This window comes from Ranitomeya imitator, chromosome 9 (genome assembly GCF_032444005.1).
Source record: "Ranitomeya imitator isolate aRanImi1 chromosome 9, aRanImi1.pri, whole genome shotgun sequence".
Taxonomy (NCBI): Eukaryota; Metazoa; Chordata; class Amphibia; order Anura; family Dendrobatidae; genus Ranitomeya; species Ranitomeya imitator.
This window is the reverse complement of record NC_091290.1, coordinates 26,962,595-26,977,632: the sequence shown is the minus strand read 5'-3', so window position 1 is coordinate 26,977,632 and position 15,038 is coordinate 26,962,595. Positions and strand designations below refer to the sequence as shown.

Genomic DNA, 15,038 nt, shown 5'->3' with positions numbered 1-15,038 from the left:
ATGTACAAGAATATAACTACTATAATACTGCTCCTATGTACAAGAATATAACTACTATAATACTACTCCTATGTACAAGAATAGAACTACTATAATACTGCTCATATGTACAAGAATATAACTACTATAATACTGTCCCTATGTACAAGAATATAACTACTATAATACTGCCCCTATGTACAAGAATATAACTACTATAATACTGCTCCTATGTACAAGAATATAACTACTATAATACTGCCTCCTATGTACAAGAATATAACTACTATAATACTGCCCCTATGTACAAGAATATAACTACTATAATTCTGCCCCTATGTACAAGAATATAACTACTATAATACTGCTCCTATGTACAGGAATATAACTACTATAATACTGCCCCTATGTACAAGAATATAACTACTATAATACTGCTCCTATGTACAAGAAAATAACTACTATAATACTGCCCTTTTAGGAATGTGAATGAATGTCCATGCATGTATAGAAGAGGGCGAGTATGTGGTGCATAGCTGAGGATGAATGTGCTGCTCAGGGACTGAACTGTTTCTGGCTGATGGACCTTGGAATTTCGTTTGTAATCTTTTAAGGACGGTGCTGGAGGACATTACTGGTGTCTGGGTTGGGAGAGGTCAGTCACCCTCGGTAAATACTAATGGATTATATATCTCAGGTCTGTGCTGTCTGCAGCATTATGTCCATGAGAAATTGTTGCAGTGTTGAAAATGGCAAATAAAAAAAAAAACATTGTATATGAAAAGTTTTTGCTGCAGACATTTCTGCCTCTTGGAAGGAAAAACCGCTGCATAAAAAAAATGTGTATTACTTCCTGCGTTTTCTCCCAGTCAACAGCATGAATGAAAACCACTGTTAAAATGCTAAAATAACGACCGTACTTGAAATGGCTTCAAATCTGCGACTAAAAAACAAACGGATGCATTTCAGAAATCGCATTCACTTTGGTGGGACAAGTAAAATGAAAAGTTATTTCCAGCAGAAATGAGCGGGAAAAAGTAACAAAAACGTGACGTGTGCACATACTCATAGGGTCTAAAGCTGGGGGGCTCTCAGATTGGTCAGAGACCCTCAGCTTTTGGAGATGGATCGCTCAGGCTTCTGCTTGGCTATTCTTCCCTGCAGACTCCAGTCCATTACGACACTGATTTTTGTGCTGAGAAACTCACATGCCTTCTGTTTATGTGACTGTAGGTAGATGTAATGTACAGCGCTGAAGTATGTGTTAGCGTTCTATAGAGAATTCATTTTATCAGACACTGCTCCGAACACGGAACGTATAATGGCTCAGCGCAGACAGGAGCGAGGGGAGGCAGACAGGAGCGAGGGGAGGCAGACAGGAGCGAGGGGAGGCAGACAAGGAGCGAGGGGAGGCAGACAAGGAGCGAGGGGAGGCAGACAAGGAGCGAGGGGAGGCAGACAAGGAGCGAGGGGAGGCAGACAAGGAGCGAGGGGAGGCAGACAAGGAGCGAGGGGAGGCAGACAAGGAGCGAGGGGAGGCAGACAAGGAGCGAGGGGAGGCAGACAAGGAGCGAGGGGAGGCAGACAAGGAGCGAGGGGAGGCAGACAAGGAGCGAGGGGAGGCAGACAAGGAGCGAGGGGAGGCAGACAAGGAGCGAGGGGAGGCACACAAGGAGCGAGGGGAGGCACACAAGGAGCGAGGGGAGGCAGACAAGGAGCGAGGGGAGGCAGACAGGAGCGAGGGGAGGCAGACAGGAGCGAGGGGAGGCAGACAAGGAGCGAGGGGAGGCAGACAAGGAGCGAGGGGAGACAGACAAGGAGCGAGGGGAGGCAGACAAGGAGCGAGGGGAGGCAGACAGGAGCGAGGGAGATTACACCTGCATTTTGACTTTGTGTTTGTCATTTAAATTTATTTTTTAAATGTCCAAAAGGGATCCACCACCAATCCTGCAGCAAACGGAATAGAGGAACCCCGCTGATAATTATGGGGTCCATCTGGATTCCATTATGTCTTGTTAGAAAATGTAAATAAAAAGTTCGTCACGACGTGTGTGCTTTATTATTTTTTTGTCTTGTTCTAAAAAAACGGACACATGATAGAACCCAGATGGACCCCATAATAATCAGTCGGACCACTCAGCTTCTGTTACACAATGTAACAGTTTTATGCACAAATTCCGTCTGTTTCTAAAAATGTAACAAACAGAATGGCCAAACGCAAGTTTCCTTTCATGAGGCAATCAATCTCCCCCCCTTCATTGGACAAGCAAAACACTGAAGGCTCCCTTTACATTCGGCTTACTTTGAAACGGAAAAAAAGCACGAATTTAAAAAAAAAAAAAAAAAAGTCAAAAACTCTGCTTTTTACAGTAATTTTGGGGACGTGTGTGTAAAAAAAAAAAAAAAAAAAATGTAATTGTATCCACGATTGGCAGCATTGTTTCCAAGGAGGGGAAAAAATGTAAACTACATAGAATGAATGGATTCTATTTTTTTTTTATGCCATGGATTTATATGTAAACAAATATACATTAGTTTTTTTTTTTTGTAAAAAAAAAAAAAAAAAGATCTATGTAAAATGGAAATAAATGGTAGTGTGAGCCTAAAAGAGTGAGGAGGAGAAGCACAGACAGACGGCCATAGCTCCTGGCCTGGGTCAAGGTGGAGTAGGATCACTTCTGGACAGGATTTCCGTGTGTAGAACAAGTATGTGCCGCTGGCAGAAGGATCACATACAGATGGAAGGTCAGCGCTAATTGTCACAATAGATTCAATCTAAACCCTGTTCTATAATTGTATCTGCGGCGCAGACATCAAAAGGCATCAAAGCCGCAAATAGCCGATCCCAGTCTGAGCCAGGAGCAAACTATCACTGGTCCACGGGCAACACTTGACTTTACTGGTATTTATTTATTAGATAGATACATAACATATAGACTATTTACATAACATGCATTGTTTGTTTTATATGTTTAGTGCATACCCTACTTGTGTCTCAACTACTTGGCCACGCCCAGAGTGCACTGAGCAGCTCATTAGCATATCAGGAAAACGCCGCGATGCATCTGGACCCTTATATTAGCGCTATTTCCTCTACAATGTGCTGCGCTTCGTTCATACTTGGCCACTTTCTTTTGACTGACGCTCTTCAATTTAAGGACAAAAAAAAAAAAAAAACGGAACGTTAACACCGCTTTAGATCTGCGACGGTCATTCGGAATTAAATGTATTTTTATTTTATTCCGTAACCTCTAGTTTGTGAAAATACCTCCAGCGAGAAGAAAACAGGGATAATCGGTGCCAGGTGGGTCCCGAAAACTCAAAGGAATTCTTTGAGAGCCGCCGCCGCCACCGCCGCGTGCATCACGACGTTAACTTGTTTATTTATCGGCGACGTTTCTGCTGGATGTTTAGGAAACACGCGATGCCGCAGATCATACACATTCATGCAAAATGTCTAAAAAAAAAAAAAAAAAAATTTTAATAATTCGTAAATAAATTGGAAAACGCCTTAGTTTTTTTTTGCTGATTTTTCCATGTGTTTATTCGTGCAGGAAAAAAAAAAAACCGCAGCGTTTTACAGTTGCGGCCAAATAAAATAAATAAAATATTATAATAATAAATAAAATGTCAATTCTTTCAGCGTTTTACACCCATTTAAATGAAAGGGGGAAAAAATGAAAAAAATAAAATAACAAAAAGTGCAAATTGTAAGCAGCGTTTTTCCTGCCAACACTGATTCTTGGTGCAGAAAAAAGCAGCTGCAAATCTGCAGTTCGGCAATTTTTTAATCGTTTTTGCTGCAGATTTCGCACATACTAATAAGAAAAAAAAAACTGTACCCCCAAAAATGTTAATAAATAAAAAAAAAAAAAAAAAAGCGCCTATTTACGCTGCGTTTTTCCTGCCAAAGAGATACAGAAATTTCGGCACCAAACACCTGGCGCGTGCACACACCCTTTGTGTCTAATGATCTGCAATGCTTACTAATATGAATGAGATGGAGCGCTCAGCTATTCCCCGACGGGGACGCGGCCCAGGAACGGAACATGCACACGGGCGGCGAGCGCGCCGCACATTCCTACGGTGGCCCCTGAATTCCCACAAGCGGTCGCTCTGCGGCTCGCGGTGACTTTGGAGATTCTCCATGTCAAATTCCCGCAAACAGATGTGGATTTTCTTGTATATACACAAGTCCCCGACTGTCGTTTCTGGAAGGAGAGGGATTTTTCCACAAAGGGAAATTCAATTATTTGTAGGAAATTCAACTTCAGAAACAAAGAAAACAACAACAACAAAAAAAAAGATAGAACAAAACATGAGCAAAAATATAAAAAAAAATAAAAAGTCCCAAAAATTAAAGGTTTCTTATGTAATCATTTGGCCAGAAGTCTCCGCACACGAAACACTCTCAGGTTACATCCAGCAAGTTGTTCCCATTTATTTTTTTTTATGTGTGGAGAGGACTCCAGGGTCAATGTACTGGGACGAGGTAAGAAAGCCCCTATTTACACAGTGACTGCACCAGCAGAATAGTGAGCGCAGCCCTGGGGTATAATACAGGATATAACTCAGGATCAGTAATGTAATGTATGTACACAGTGACTGCACCAGCAGAATAGTGAGTGCAGCTCTGGAGTATAATACAGGATGTAAGTCAGGATCAGTAATGTAATGTATGTACACAGTGACTGCACCAGCAGAATAGTGAGTGCAGCTCTGGGGTATAATACAGGATGTAACTCAGGATCAGTAATGTAATGTATGTACACAGTGACTGCACCAGCAGAATAGTGAGTGCAGCTCTGGAGTATAATACAGGATGTAAGTCAGGATCAGTAATGTAATGTATGTACACAGTGACTGCACCAGCAGAATAGTGAGTGCAGCTCTGGGGTATAATACAGGATGTAACTCAGGATCAGTAATGTAATATATGTACACAGTGACTGCACCAGCAGAATAGTGAGCGCAGCCCTGGGGTATAATACAGGATATAACTCAGGATCAGTAATGTAATGTATGTACACAGTGACTGCACCAGCAGAATAGTGAGTGCAGCTCTGGAGTATAATACAGGATGTAAGTCAGGATCAGTAATGTAATGTATGTACACAGTGACTGCACCAGCAGAATAGTGAGCGCAGCCCTGGGGTATAATACAGGATATAACTCAGGATCAGTAATGTAATGTATGAACACAGTGACTGCACCAGCAGAATAGTGAGTGCAGCTCTGGAGTATAATACAGGAGGTAAGTCAGGATCAGTAATGTAATGTATGTACACAGTGACTGCACCAGCAGAATAGTGAGTGCAGCTCTGGGGTATAATACAGGATGTAACTCAGGATCAGTAATGTAATGTATGTACACAGAGACTGCACCAGCAGAATAGTGAGTACAGCTCTGGGGTATAATACAGGATGTAACTCAGGATCAGTAATGTAATGTATGTACACAGTGCCTGCACCAGCAGAATAGTGAGTGCAGCTCTGGAGTATAATACAGGATGTAACTCAGGATCAGTAATGTATTGTATGTACACAGTGACTGCACCAGCAGAATAGTGAGTGCAGCTCTGGAGTATAATACAGGATGTAACTCAGGATCAGTAATGTAATGTATGTACACAGTGACTGCACCAGCAGAATAGTGAATTCAGCTCTGGAGTATAATACAGGATGTAACTCAGGATCAGTAATGTATTGTATGTACACAGTGACTGCACCAGCAGAATAGTGAGTGCAGCTCTGGAGTATAATACAGGATGTAACTCAGGATCAGTAATGTAATGTATGTACACAGTGACTGCACCAGCAGAATAGTGAGTGCAGCTCTGGGGTATAATACAGGATGTAACTCAGGATCAGTAATGTAATGTATGTACACAGTGACTGCACCAGCAGAATAGTGAGTGTAGCTCTGGAGTATAATACAGGGTGTAACTCAGGATCAGTAATGTAATGTATGTACACAGTGACTGCACCAGCAGAATAGTGAGTGCAGCTCTGGAGTATAATACAGGGTGTAACTCCGGATCAGTAATGTAATGTATGTACACAGTGACTGCACCAGCAGAATAGTGAGTGCAGCTCTGGAGTATAATACAGGATGTAACTCAGGATCAGTAATGTAATGTATGTACACAGTGACTGCACCAGCAGAATAGTGAGTGCAGCTCTGGAGTATAATACAGGGTGTAACTCAGGATCAGTAATGTAATGTATGTACACAGTGACTGCACCAGCAGAATAGTGAGCGCAGCTCTGGGGTATAATACAGGATGTAACTCAGGATCAGTAATGTATGTACACAGTGACTGCACCAGCAGAATAGTGAGTGCAGCTCTGCAGTATAATACAGGATGTAACTCAGGATCAGTAATGTATGTACACAGTGACTGCACCAGCAGAATAGTGAGTGCAGCTCTGGAGTATAATACAGGGTGTAACTCAGGATCAGTAATGTATGTACACAGTGACTGCACCAGCAGAATAGTGAGTGCAGCTCTGGAGTATAATACAGGATGTAACTCAGGATCAGTAATGTAATGTATGTACACAGTGACTGCACCAGCAGAATAGTGAGTGCAGCTCTGGAGCATAATACAGGGTGTAACTCAGGATCAGTAATGTAATGTATGTACACAGTGACTGCACCAGCAGAATAGTGAGCGCAGCTCTGGGGTATAATACAGGATGTAACTCAGGATCAGTAATGTAATGTATGTACACAGTGACTGCACCAGCAGAATAGTGAGTGCAGCTCTGTAGTATAATACAGGATGTAACTCAGGATCAGTAATGTAATGTATGTACACAGTGACTGCACCAGCAGAATAGTGAGCGCAGCTCTGGGGTATAATACAGGATGTAACTCAGGATCAGTAATGTAATGTATGTACACAGTGACTGCACCAGCAGAATAGTGAGTGCAGCTCTGTAGTATAATACAGGATGTAACTCAGGATCAGTAATGTAATGTATGTACACAGTGACTGCACAAGCAGAATAGTGAGTGCAGCTCTGGGGTATAATACAGGGTGTAACTCAGGATCAGTAATGTAATGTATGTACACAGTGACTGCACCAGCAGAATAGTGAGTGCAGCTCTGTAGTATAATACAGGATGTAACTCAGGATCAGTAATGTAATGTACACAGTGACTGCACCAGCAGAATAATGAGTGCAGCTCTGGAGTATAATACAGGATGTAACTAAGGATCAGTAATGTATGTACACAGTGACTGCACCAGCAGAATAGTGAGTGCAGCTCTGTAGTATAATACAGGATGTAACTCAGGATCAGTAATGTAATGTATGTACACAGCGACTGCACCAGCAGAATAGTGAGTGCAGCTCTGGAGTACAGTGTACAGACACTTCTTTATGTAATATATATGCAAACTAACATGGAGATAAGGGGGGGGGGAGGGGGGGGGTTAAAAAAAAGTTATGCTCTAAGATTATTGGCCAGTAGGGAACATGTGGATGACTACCCTCTCTGGAACGGAGAAGACAACAACCACCATTCGCTTTCCTCACATGACAAAAACCGCAGCCACTTCCAGGGATTCCTATGTGTAGGGGGCACCATTTACCCTTGCTCAGTAATTGTTGAAAATGACTGACAACAGACAAGAGCACCGAACTGGGAATTTCTGGCTGTCATCAGATGTAAACTGCATCGTCCAAGCAGTTACCACAAGTCATGTTTACAGTGCACAGCTGGCAGTGGTGCGTGGCCGTACAGTGTACAACTGGAAGTGGTGCGTGGCCGTACAGCGCACAGCTGGCAGTGGTGCATGGCCGTACAGTGTACAGCTGGCAGTGGTGCATGGCCGTACAGCGCACAGCTGGCAGTGGTGCATGGCCGTACAGGGCACAGCTGGCAGTGGTGCGTGGTCGTACAGTGCACAGCTGGCAGTGGTGCGTGGTCGTACAGCGCACAGCTGGCAGTGGTGCGTGGCCGTACAGCGCACAGCTGGCAGTGGTGCATGGCCGTACAGTGTACAGCTGGCAGTGGTGCGTGGCCGTACAGTGTACAGCTGGCAGTGGTGCATGGTCGTACAGTGCACAGCTGGCAGTGGTGCGTGGCCGTACAGGGCACAGCTGGCAGTGGTGCGTGGTCGTACAGCGCACAGCTGGCAGTGGTGCATGGCCGTACAGCGCACAGCTGGCAGTGGTGCATGGCCGTACAGCGTACAGCTGGCAGTGGTGCATGGTCGTACAGTGCACAGCTGGCAGTGGTGCATGGTCGTACAGTGCACAGCTGGCAGTGGTGCATGGCCGTACAGGGCACAGCTGGCAGTGGTGCGTGGTCGTACAGTGCACAGCTGGCAGTGGTGCGTGGTCGTACAGCGCACAGCTGGCAGTGGTGCGTGGCCGTACAGCGCACAGCTGGCAGTGGTGCATGGCCGTACAGTGTACAGCTGGCAGTGGTGCATGGCCGTACAGCGCACAGCTGGCAGTGGTGCGTGGCCGTACAGTGTACAGCTGGCAGTGGTGCGTGGCCGTACAGTGCACAGCTGGCAGTGGTGCGTGGCCGTACAGCGCACAGCTGGCAGTGGTGCGTGGCCGTACAGCGCACAGCTGGCAGTGGTGCATGGCCGTACAGTGTACAGCTGGCAGTGGTGCGTGGCCGTACAGTGTACAGCTGGCAGTGGTGCATGGCCGTACAGGGCACAGCTGGCAGTGGTGCGTGGTCGTACAGTGCACAGCTGGCAGTGGTGCATGGCCGTACAGCGCACAGCTGGCAGTGGTGCATGGTCGTACAGTGTACAGCTGGCAGTGGTGCATGGTCGTACAGTGCACAGCTGGCAGTGGTGCATGGCCGTACAGGGCACAGCTGGCAGTGGTGCGTGGTCGTACAGTGCACAGCTGGCAGTGGTGCGTGGTCGTAAAGTGCACAGCTGACGATGGTGCACGGCCGTAAAATGCGTGGCCATAAAGTGCACCTACCGCGTGTGTCAGCTCGGCAGCGGCCATGTAACCGGCTGTGCATTACATACATAGGGGAGAGGATTCCTGGACTCCATTGTGGCTTTGTCCCTATAGAAATATAACCATCTGTTGCTCACTGGCGGCCTCTTGTGGTCACTAGGAGAGCAGCACAAATCAATCAGCGGCCGATCTGTCAGCTGTCAGGGTTATGTGCTTGGAGGAATCTGCACATTGGTTCCTCTATATTATGATACATTTAACCCTTTTCTCTCCTATAACATTTAACACTCTTACAATCACAAAGAAGCCAAGTTCAGAACAGAAGGTTTCTACCATCCGGTGATGGCAGAATACAAGAACGTGCTCCTGTCCCCATCATCCTCACCATACCTCAATTAATTCCCCCAAATAATCCGCGCCCCCTCCTGTGTCAGAAGAACGTGCGTCTCCCTGCATCATCCCCGGCTGCTTACTCATCGGAAGCAGATCCCAGTAGTCATCCTTGTGGTCAGCGTAGGCCATGAGCCCTATAATGAGGGGGACACTGCGGATCTCGCCTGTCCCCGGCCCCTGACTGATGAGGCTCTTCCTATTAGGCCACAATCTGCCATTCTTTCCTGCATTTTTCAGGCAGAGTTATGCGCTTCCCGGAAGTCGGGGCCACATTCCAGATTACCCCAGGGAGTCAAAGCCAGGAGCTGCTAAGAATTTGGGGGCTATCAGCGCGCTATAGACGGGTCACATTCTTTACCAACCCTTGTAGCCCCCCAGTCTCTATAACAATGTGTAGACACCAGCTCGCCCCGACTTCTCCTTCAGATTCCTTAGGCTGTGTTCACACGTTGCAGATTTTTCGCGTTTTTTTTCACGTTTTTTCGCTATAAAAACGCGAAAAAAACGCATACATTATGCATCCTATCATTTAGAATGCATTCCGCAATTTTTGTGCACATGATGCGTTTTTTTCTGCAAAAAAAAAAAAAACGCATCACGGTAAAAAACGCAGCATGTTCATTAATTTTGTGGATTTTTTTGCGGATTTCCCATTATATTATTGCATTGGGAACCTCCGGAAAACTCCACAAAAAAAAACGCACCAAAAACGCGGTAAAAAAAACGCAAGAAAAACGCATGTGGATTTCTTGCAGAAAATGTCCAGTTTTGCTCTGGAAATTTCTGCAAGAAATCCTGAACGTGTGCACATAGCCTTCCACTAGGATAGACAGGAGTGCAAGGAAAGCCGAATATAGGATGCAGAGCCTGCCACGCTGCCCCCAGAGCGCTGCATCCAGAACCTGCCCACCCTGCTACCCCCAGGAACCCTCAGCGCACTTCTCCCCAGTGATGTACCCACAGCCCGCCCCTGCGCAGCATACTGGGAGCCGACCCAGTGCTACGTCCAGAGCTCCTCCTCCAGCGCTACGTCCAGGGCGCCCCCCAGCGCTGTATCCAGAGCTCCTCCCCAGCACAGCATCCAGAGCTCTTCCCCCAGCGCAGCATCCAGAGCTCCTCCCCAGCGCAGCATCCAGAGCTCCTCCCCAGCGCAGCATCCAGAGCGCCTCCCCCAGCGCAGCATCCAGAGCTCCTCCCCAGCACTGCATCCAGAGCTCCTCCCCCAGCGCAGCATCCAGAGCTCTTCCCCCAGCGCAGCATCCAGAGCTCCTCCCCAGCACTGCATCCAGAGCTCCTCCCCAGCGCAGCATCCAGAGCTCTTCCCCCAGCGCAGCACCCAGAGCCCCTCCCCCAGCGCAGCACCCAGAGCTCCTCCCCCAGCACAGCATCCAGAGCTCCTCCCCCAGCACAGCATCCAGAGCTCCTCCCCCAGCACAGCATCCAGAGCTCCTCCCCCAGCGCAGCATCCAGAGCTCCTCCCCCAGCGCAGCATCCAGAGCTCCTCCCCCAGCACAGCATCCAGAGCTCCTCCCCCAGCACAGCATCCAGAGCTCCTCCCCCAGCGCAGCATCCAGAGCTCCTCCCCAGCGCAGCATCCAGAGCTCCTCCCCAGCGCAGCATCGAGCTCCTCCCCCAGCGCAGCATCCAGAGCTCCTCCCCCAGCGCAGCATCCAGAGCTCCTCCCCCAGCGCAGCATCCAGAGCTCCTCCCCCAGCGCAGCATCCAGAGCTCCTCCCCCAGCGCAGCATCCAGAGCTCCTCCCCCAGCGCAGCATCCAGAGCTCCTCCCCCAGCGCAGCATCCAGAGCTCCTCCCCCAGCGCAGCATCCAGAGCTCCTCCCCCAGCGCAGCATCCAGAGCTCCTCCCCCAGCGCAGCATCCAGAGCTCCTCCCCCAGCGCAGCATCCAGAGCTCCTCCCCCAGCGCAGCATCCAGAGCTCCTCCCCCAGCGCAGCATCCAGAGCTCCTCCCCAGCGCAGCATCCAGAGCTCCTCCCCCAGCACAGCATCCAGAGCTCCTCCCCCAGCACAGCATCCAGAGCTCCTCCCCCAGCCCTGCATCCAGTGCCAACTATGGCAGAATATTACAAGCACTTTCCATAAAGGACTTAATTCCCCATGTCAGCCCCTGCACCAGCGGGATATTGTGCTTGGACTGATGTGCACTCAGCTCCGTCCACAGAATTTATCAGAACAATGTGATTCAGGAAAGAAAATAAATGAAGATTGGAATCAGATTATCCGAAGCTGGCTCTGAAAACACCCCAAATATCCTCCTGCCAGATATAGCAAAACAGCAGCTTAATAATAGGACACAAGTAGAGTGCCCCAATGTCTCAAATTGGGGACAAGCTAAAGGGCAAGTCCCTCTTTTTAACTGGTGCAAAGTTTAATTTCATTTTTAGGGTATTTGAGCCCTCCATTTACCATCATTAATCCAGCATCCAATTCAGATATTCTGACTATAAGCACCCACCACTAGAGGGCGCATACAGGAGGCAAGCTATACATTTCCAGGAGTGCTGTATACATTTGTATGCAGTGTGCTCCCCCTAGTGGTGAATTGTATCTTTTATTAACTGGATGGTTTGAAAAGTTGGAAGTTTGGAGCTTTGTAGCATAAAACAGAAGGGCACAACCTGCACATATACAGAGGCAGCAGAGGGCATCAAAGAGGTAACTCAACGAACTATTGCTGCAGCTCTGGATGTGACTAGAGAAGAGGAAACTAAACAATCCACAACAAGTCTAAAAATCAGTAAAGCAAAGCATTGTCAGTGTTATAGGGGCAGCGTTATATGGGGGCTTATACAGTAAGAGGAAGATCAGAAGGTTGGGACACGAGGCACAAGGTGGTTCATGTCTCGGTGATGGGCCCCGGCCAATAGCTTATTACCCTTCCCCGGGGGCATATTTTTCAGATGAAATTACCAAACAAGATTAGCCCTGCCGCTCCATCGCTTTCCTCCCCAGTCAACATTACCAAACGCATCTACTTTTAGCCACGTCGGGGGAATATGACCAAACGCTCGGATTAATAAGTGAAGTATTTGGAGGGAGGCGCAGCGTTGTCTCACCTCTCAGGAGGAACAAATGCATTATTTCATACAGAGCCCGACATCTGCAGAAAGCAGAGGGCTAAAAAAAGAAAAGGAGAACCTCCTGCCAGGATGCATGGGCCAACTCTGTCATCTCGCACAGACTAACTGGAAGCAGAGCCCTGCGAAACATGCGAAGCTCCAACCTCAGAGAGAAGCAAAGTATGACCAAGCTAAAATTATACACCCCTGGCCCATAGGAGCGCACCAAAGCCTCCAGGACCCTTCCAAATTCTCCTTGATCCAAGAGGCTGCATGGCTCAGTACTTCACCCAAAGCTCCTAGGCACCAGTGTCCACAGAGTCTGAGCGGAGCTGTGCACCACCGCGATGGTGGAGAGAAGTATGAGCGTCTCCTGTACAAAGCAGAAGATTCCTGAAAGACCTCAGGAAAGGGTCCATGAGCCATGAATTGTGCCCAGATTCCAACTAACAGCACAAGATGCACCTGAAGACAATCACATTCAGCCCATAAAGCAGCAGTGACTGAGCGGCGGAACTGTGACACCCCCTCCAGTCACCACTCAGCGGCGGAGCTGTGACACCCTCCAGCCACCACTGAGCGGCGGAGCTGTGACACCCTCCAGTCACCACGGAGCGGCGGAGCTGTGACACCCTCCAGTCACCACTGAGCGGCGGAGCTGTGACACCCTCCAGTCACCACTGAGCGGCGGAGCTGTGACACCCTCCAGTCACCACTGAGCGGCGGAGCTGTGACACCCTCCAGTCACCACTGAGCGGCAGAGCTGTGACACCCTCCAGTCACCACTGAGCGGCAGAGCTGTGACACCCTCCAGTCACCACTACATGGCGGAGCTGTGGCACCCTTCAGTCACCACTGAGTGGCAGAGCTGTGATACCCTCCAGTCACCACTGAGCGGCAGAGCTGTGACACCCTCCAGTCACCACTGAGCGGCGGAGCTGTGACACCCTCCAGTCACCACTGAGCGGCGGAGCTGTGACACCCTCCAGTCACTGGCCATCATAGATTCTGACATGAGCCGCTGCAGCGCACAGCCATTATTTCCAGATAGACTAGTACCGGTGACCTACAACATGTACAAGTGTGAAGAAATAGAGGAAAGACACGAGAGAGGAAGGGAAGAGAGAAAGGAAACAAAGGAGGGAAAGAAAAGGGGAAAAGTGGAATGGAAGATAGAAAAGAAGAAAATAAAGGGGGCAGAAAAGTAGAGAAAAAAGGAGAGAAGCGCAACTATGGCAGGTGAGGAGTAATAGAGGAATGCAAGGCAGGAGAGAATAAGGAGAGAATAGGAAGGCAGAAGAAATTTAGAAAATGCAGGAGAGTAAAGAGGAAGAGAAGGAGAGACAAGGAAAGAAAAAAGCAATGGAAGGAATGAGGGAAGGAATGAGGGAAGGAATGAGGGAAGGAATGAGGGAAGGAATGAGGGAAGGAATGAGGGAAGGAATGAGGGAAGGAATGAGGGAAGGAATGAGGGAAGGAATGAGGGAAGGAATGAGGGAAGGAATGAGGGAAGGAATGAGGGAAGGAAGGGCAATTGAGAATAAGGTGGGAATGAAAAGGCAGAAGAGATTAAAGAAAAGGTAGGCAAGAAGTAGGAAAAGGGAAGGAGAGACTTCACAAAAGAAGGACAGGAAGTAAAGAAAAAAGAGCAGTGGAAGGAACAAGTGAGGAAAAAGGAAGGCAGGAATAAGAAAGGAATAAGGAAGGAATAAGAAAGGAATGAAAGGCAGTAGAATAAAGTAGGAATGGAAAGGCAAGAAGAAAAGGCAGGAAAGGAAAGACAAGGGCATGCAAGAACTAGGAAAAGAAGGGAAAGATAGGAGCAAGAAAAGAAGGGAAGGAACTTAGGAAAGGGGGGAAGCAATGAAAAGCAGTAGAGAATAAGTAATCAAGAGAAGGCAGTAGAGAGGTAGAAAATTTAGGCATGTAGTAGGAAAAAAGGGAAGGAGAGAAGGAATAAAAGAGGGAAAAATAAGGAAAGGAGGAAGTAATTGAAAAAAAGAAAGGATAGAACTATGAAGATGGAAAGTAAAGAAATAGAAGAGGAAACGAAGGAAAAAGTAGGGTGGAGGGAAGAGAAGTTAAAGAGGAAGGGATGGAAGGAGAGAAGTGAGAAAGAACAGAAAGTTACAAGAAAGGGAGAAAAATAAATAAAACCGCTATAAGACATAAGACTGGTACACCGCGGGACAAGCATCAGGCAGAGATATTGCCTCGTGACCAATGTCCGGGGACGTTTTCTAATGATATCCAGGTCTTTGCTTATAAAATTAAGTAAAGTAAATAAGGCAGCACACTTCAGCGCCAAAACATGCAAACTTGAAAACACGAAATTTGAACTGCATTACTGCACTAGAAATATGAAAAATGAGAGCTTTTAGCGCATAAAAATGGCCAATTTTATGTGTACCTCGTAGCCACTTTACGGCATCTCTCTTATACGAGGTCCTACGCTTGACCTACCTCGCTGAGCACCTGTTCACACTTAGTCTATGTTTGGATGTGCAGGTCAGGTTTTTGAAATGTATTCTCTAGCCTTCTCATCGTGCACTCCCCGCCTCCTAGCTTCAGGTGTTTTAATTACAGCAGGTCCAATACCCCTCCACAGTGAGAGAGAATTTGAGTCCAAGAAGAGGTTTCACATG

At 47.5% G+C, this 15,038-nt stretch overlaps 1 protein-coding gene across 4 annotated transcripts in view; it reads right to left on the bottom strand.

Moving 5' to 3' along the window:
- SBF2 (SET binding factor 2) overlaps window positions 1-15,038 on the bottom strand; it is a 254,030-nt gene that overhangs the window by 170,665 nt on the left and 68,327 nt on the right. The window lies entirely within an intron of this gene.